Raw genomic sequence first — 6,000 nt, 5'->3', positions numbered from 1 at the left:
GCATGGTTCCATGCAGGAGATGATAAGTGACTACGGCCATTATGTTGACGTCAGATCCGGTGTCGTAGAGTGTCTTCTGAAAATAATATACGTTGATTGTGCACTTGATGATTGGGACACCAGGGTCGTCCTTCTTGATCAAGAAAGATGACTTGAGTTGACGATCTTGACCTCCTTGAGCTGCAGTGACCATCCTAGCTGACTCGGTACACATTTGCTTGTTCCTGTTCCTCCTGTTGGTCCTTCCTTGGTTCATGTCAGGATTGCTCTAAGATTTGTCTAGTCTTGTTCTTGAAGGAAAACGTCTCCGTCCTTCCCATGATGTAGAAACTGATCTTGGCAGCACTAGCGTAGATGACAGCTCCCGAGGTGTTCAGGAATGGCCTCCCTAGGATGATGGGTGCCCTCTCATCAGTATCAGTCTCTATCACCACGAAGTCTGCTGGAGCGTATAAGGTACCAACTCGGACGTAGAGGTTCTTCAATATTCCCTTTGGGAAACTTAGTGTCTGATCTGCAAGCTGCAAACACATGGTTGTTTCTAGGAAAGGATGTGTAAAGAATTTTTCATAGAGTACCCGGAGCATAATGTTGACGCTGGAGCCAAAGTCGCAGAGTGCTTCTAGGAAGTCCACCATGCCGATGGAGATCGGGATGATGGTGCGTCCTGGATCGCCTCTCTTGACCGGCAGAAGGTCAGTAATTACTTCCACAACGGGGTTACTCCAGTAGTTACATCCTCAAGCATTTTAGGGCAGTGATTGCCTGAGTGTCCAGTATCTCCAGTGTGTTTGTGCTCGTAGATCTAGGTTCTTCACTTGGTGGAGTCTGGGAGTTGTAAAAGTCCTTCATATTTTGCTCGAAGTGTATCTGCTCATAGAGACAAGGCAGAGATCAAGTGCATGAGCCCTGTTGGTGGAAAACACCAACAGAGCCAAAAGTGTATTTGTTCTCTCTAACCTTAAGCATAGTGAGCAAGACAAAGTTAATGGATAATAAGATCATGAGTGTAGCATTTAAAACATTTGTCAGATTAGATTGCTCAACCTTATGGAAAGATAATCTATCTATATATATGTTTTGTTTATATCTTCCAAAGATTGAGTGTGCAACATTTTAGCTTATATGATTAGGAGTGTGGAATCACAAAGGTGGAAGGACTAAACATGTTGAATCGATTGGGTTGGTTAATTTAGAGTTGTAAATCATACATGTTTGTCTCTTTTATTCATGTGAACGCCAGAACCAAGGAGAAGCTTATAGAAGTGATAGTCAAGTACTTTAAGATGTTACCTTACTTGAAGAGTGATGGTACAGTATCACCTTGTGGAAGCTTTCCTCTCTTAGCGGTTGTGCATTGTATTTGTGGCACCTCCATGGATCATCTCTTGTGAGCTATGCCTTCCTTGTGTAAATTGTTAAACTTCATGTGTGTCTCTCTTTGTCTCCAATGTGAGTTTATCTCAGGACTTCCCAGGTCGATATTGAAAGTTTTCCTACAGGGGTTAGTCCAACAAAATATCCAATATCTACTATAGCATACTATCAGCTCAAAGATCAACCTACACACCATGTCTAATTTGATTTAGGAGGGCATTTTAACCTAAGCATCATGCTTAATTTAAAATCCCTTGGAAGTAAGATCATCATTCCTAAACTAAGCACCATGCTTAATTAAGAGATAAATGAAACTACTCCAAACCTAGACATATACTAAAGAAAATAAAGGTAGCATGAGAGCATTTACAGAGATCTACTCAAGTGGAGATGAAGTAGTGTGATTAGTATTTAACAAAATTGAGCATGTCTTAAAGGTAGGGACAACCAACATAGCAACATGGCAAAGGATGTTTTTATGTAAAGTACTCCCCCAAGTTTGAATTTTGCAAAATTCAAGTTTGGATGAATTTAATTCAATGTTGTATGATGATTGGTTGGACATACCTTGTGCTTGTCATTCATCCGATCTTATTGCTCCAATCCTGGAAAGGTTAGTGACAAGAACACCCGAAGGAATATTTTTACAATTATCCTTATATGCTCAACACACAAGGTAATGTTGCAAATAATTGAAAGCTCATGTTACAATCTGATCAGTGCTTATTTTAGGACACTAAACTTGTCCTTAGGAAACCATCAATTTATGTCAGTGAAGTGGTTTCCCCTCCAACGCTGACCTATATCAAGATCAACTCAACGAGATCTGCAAAATTTATTATAGACATATGCATCGACAACCGCCCTTTTAAAGTTTTTATAAATAGAAAGGATGAGGCGGTTGGAGATCTCGAATGTGGTGGTGTTGGAAAAACCAATGGATTGTGAAGATGTTGCATATGAGCATGGAGTAAATGAAGTGGCTATGAAATAAATTCCATGCTCATTAATGCTTAGAGTGAAATCCATGTGGTATGGTGAAAATGATAAGGTGAGTGTGGTGAAAAAGGAAAAGAAAAAGGATACACGGACGACTTGGTTCGAAACTAGCACAGCTACCGCTCCCCGGCAACGGCGCCAGAAAGCTTGTTGGGTATTTTAAACGCAAATAGAAACATCCGCAAGCGCACGGATACCGATGTAGCTTTCACCCGGGAGTATTCCAGAGTATCGATTTTCCACAGGGAACGTGAGTGTACTAATTAAGATCCAAGATCGCCCAAGGATAACTATATAATTATTTTTGGTAGGAAGAGAGGAAGTTTCCTGAGAGTCCTCTAGTTGATCTAAGAATCAAGAATTACTTCAAGATTATCTATATCGGGACATCAGAGCACTAACCACAGAAAGAGATGAGAAAGGGGCTAGGAAGGTCTGACTACGGTCCTACAAACACCGATCCGAACGTGGTGGAATACGTCGACCGTTAGGGCTGTCACTACCCTAGGGCTACCACAACAATCCGTGGGATTGGGTGCAATTCCAGGTAATCGCAAGACTAAACACCACGTCTAATCTATTGATTACTACTCTAATGTTTCAAAGACTAGAACACTTGATGCAAGTGGGAATCCATAAATAAACTGAATGTAAATAAAAGTAATTAGAGACTCAAGAGGTATGAGTTGAAGGAACTGGAGAACGATGAAGAACGAACCAGATGCTGCAAAAGTACAAATGTGAAGAAAGATCCGACAGGATCCGGCTCCTCCTCCGCTCTCCTCTTCTCTCTCCCTATTTTCTAGATTACAACTAGAACTAACTAGAACTAGAACTAGAGGAACTAGAACTAGAACTAGATGAACTAGAACTAGATCTAGATGAACTAGAGGTAGAACTAGAAGAACTAGAGGGATCCTCTCTACTTGGATGAAGAATTGAAACCCTAGCTTTGATTCTGTAGAAGAGGTATGATCTCCAGGGGCCAGGGGGGGTCTGGTTTTATAGCCCCTTCAAGTGAATCTGGGCTGTCGGATCAAACCGACATTGATCGTGTGGTTTTCCTTGAAGTATTAGGTCGGTGGAGCATGATCCCCGAGTTGTACCCTGATTGGGCAGAACAGGTGGGCGGGCGCCCTCAGGACTAGGGTGGGCGCCCTGTCCCTGAGGCCTCTCATCTTCCGCTTTGTTCCCGTGGCTTCTGGAGTCTTCTAGATGATAGAAAATTGCGCGGCATGTTAATATCTCTATGTAAACCCGACGTGTGGGCCTTTCTTCCGTATTTCCTGATAACCCCCTGCAGAAATAGACAAACACCAAAACTTGTGGAATTCTGTCAGATAAAACCCTAAGTCTAGGTGTTGGTTGCATTTGGATCCGTTTCTATGATTAGTTGATGGTTAAATGTGAGCATTAAGGACCGTCAACAAGCTCCCCCAAGCTTAACCTTTGCTCGTCCCTGAGCAAAGATGAACTCAAGAGTTTCTGCAGTGGTTTCATGCCTTAAAGGTACACATGAGTTCAAACAAGATCTCATCTCTGAGTTAGGGTAAACTGTTAAGATTTAAACTTACTCATTTTACCTTCCACCATGGGGCTTGCAACCGTCACTTCTGTCTTGAGTAGTTAAAAGATCGAACAGTCTAGTCAAGCACCATGTCTCTTGTTCTTCGATTAACTATAGCTCTGGAGTTTTTGCAGATTTTCAAATAAAACTCAGAGATTCCTTGTATGACTCTCTCTAGTCTCACATTTGTGGTATTTCTGGATCCTTACCAAGGCACTAATGGTGTATGCCTTCTCTCAGAGTATGTGGTATTTTTGGTATGAGGCATAGTGGTATTGCCTTCTCTCTCACCCTGCTCTAATAAGGTTTTGATATCTGGAGCTCATAGGTGGGAGACAGCTAATACATACTTACAAGATATTTATTGCATAGTCAAACCATGGATCCAGAAGAACAAGTCAATAAGTCAAATCAAGATGTGCATGTGTGGCGAATGAATGGTGTATGGTGATGATGGTGATAACAATGGTGGAAGTCTAATTCTACTTATGCTCTTTTGAGGGGATACATACCTTTCTTGCTCTTTTGAAACTTTTTGAGGAGAATGAGATGCCCTATATTTTCTTTTTCTTTTCTCTCATGTGGGTATCTTGTACCCCTAATTCTACTGTCGGACACATGTCCATTTTTACCTCACGTCTCACTTTTTCTTTTCTTTTGAGGTTCCAGGCACTTGCCCCTTTTTATTTCCTCGTATCTCTTTTTTTTCTTTTTTTCTTTTTTCTTTTTTTTAGAGCACTCATCTCATGAGATAATATAGCAAGTGGTAGTAACAAGATAACTTGAGCATTTATTTCACAGGGAAAAAACAGAAATATTTTTGGTTATTCTCTCCCGGATTAGGAGTAGAATATTTTTGGGTGGTTCTGGAGATGGAAATGGGTGGATATATGTGGATGGTACTTCCGGAGTAGAAGCAGCATGTATGAATGAACGTGCAAGTGAATCTTAATTTTAACCACATGACAAGCTCCTAAGGGTCTACACAGCTTGACTACACTCAATGCTCATAAGCAGTAAAAAGTAAATGTATGGTTCATAGTCTAACAAGCATGTATATATGGCTGTGGTAGGAATTTAAACTCTCATCATACAGGAACTCATCATGTGATATTTTAAAGATTTTCAAAGATAAAATTCTCCAGAATTCTAGCATATCTAGGAACAGATAAACAACAGCTCAACCTTCCCATATCATATCCGTTAACAACTTAGACTTTAGATCAAGTACTCTCCCCACAAGTTCAGGTTTAGAGCAAATCTTAATTAATAACAGTCATGCCTAAACTTGAGAGAGATTTCAATTTTGAGAACTAGTCACGGCAGAGCAACTATTCATCATTTCCATGTGAGAGCTTATCATGATGGTTCATAGCAGACTTTATTTATTTATTTATTTAGGAAACTAAGCAAAGATATATATAAGCACCAAATCTTTATTTGGGTTTCTATGATTATGCATCATTTTATTATCAAAGTAAAGTATAAATGTGAGTAGAAACACTTAGCTGGATAAATGGGGGTGCTCTCTCCCAAGCTGGATTTTGACGAAGTTTCTTCTGATGTAGCTAGCAGGTGGTGGAGGTGTATTTGAATGTCGGCAGCACCCTGACAGTGATTAGGATGTCCTCCGTCTGCTAGTCTTCTTTGATCCTTGAATTCTGTGGAGCTCAAATAGACAACAAAGCTTTGTGGAACTAGTTAAGTGTTAGCATAAATATCTAGACTTTATCATGTTGAGCCTCCTCAATAAATATTACTTTCTTTGGTAGGATCATAAATTTATTTTTATAATTTTATTTTTATAGGACAGGAATATATTTATTTTATTTTTATGCCACCACAGTGAATGTACTTATGGGTTTTATGCCATGAGCATACTCACACGGGGCTTACTATTTTTTAACATTTTTATTTTCTTTTCAAGATGATGTTAACCTGATTAACTAAGCAAACTATTTTCAATAATTGAAAGGAGAAAGATAACTACCAAGTTTACCTCTTGGCAAGGTGTTTGGTGTTTTTAAGTCCTCCGAACGGGACTCTCCATTTTCTCA

This window comes from Sorghum bicolor, chromosome 10 (assembly GCF_000003195.3).
Source record: "Sorghum bicolor cultivar BTx623 chromosome 10, Sorghum_bicolor_NCBIv3, whole genome shotgun sequence".
Lineage (NCBI taxonomy): Eukaryota > Viridiplantae > Streptophyta > Magnoliopsida > Poales > Poaceae > Sorghum > Sorghum bicolor.
This window is presented reverse-complemented; position numbering follows the sequence as displayed.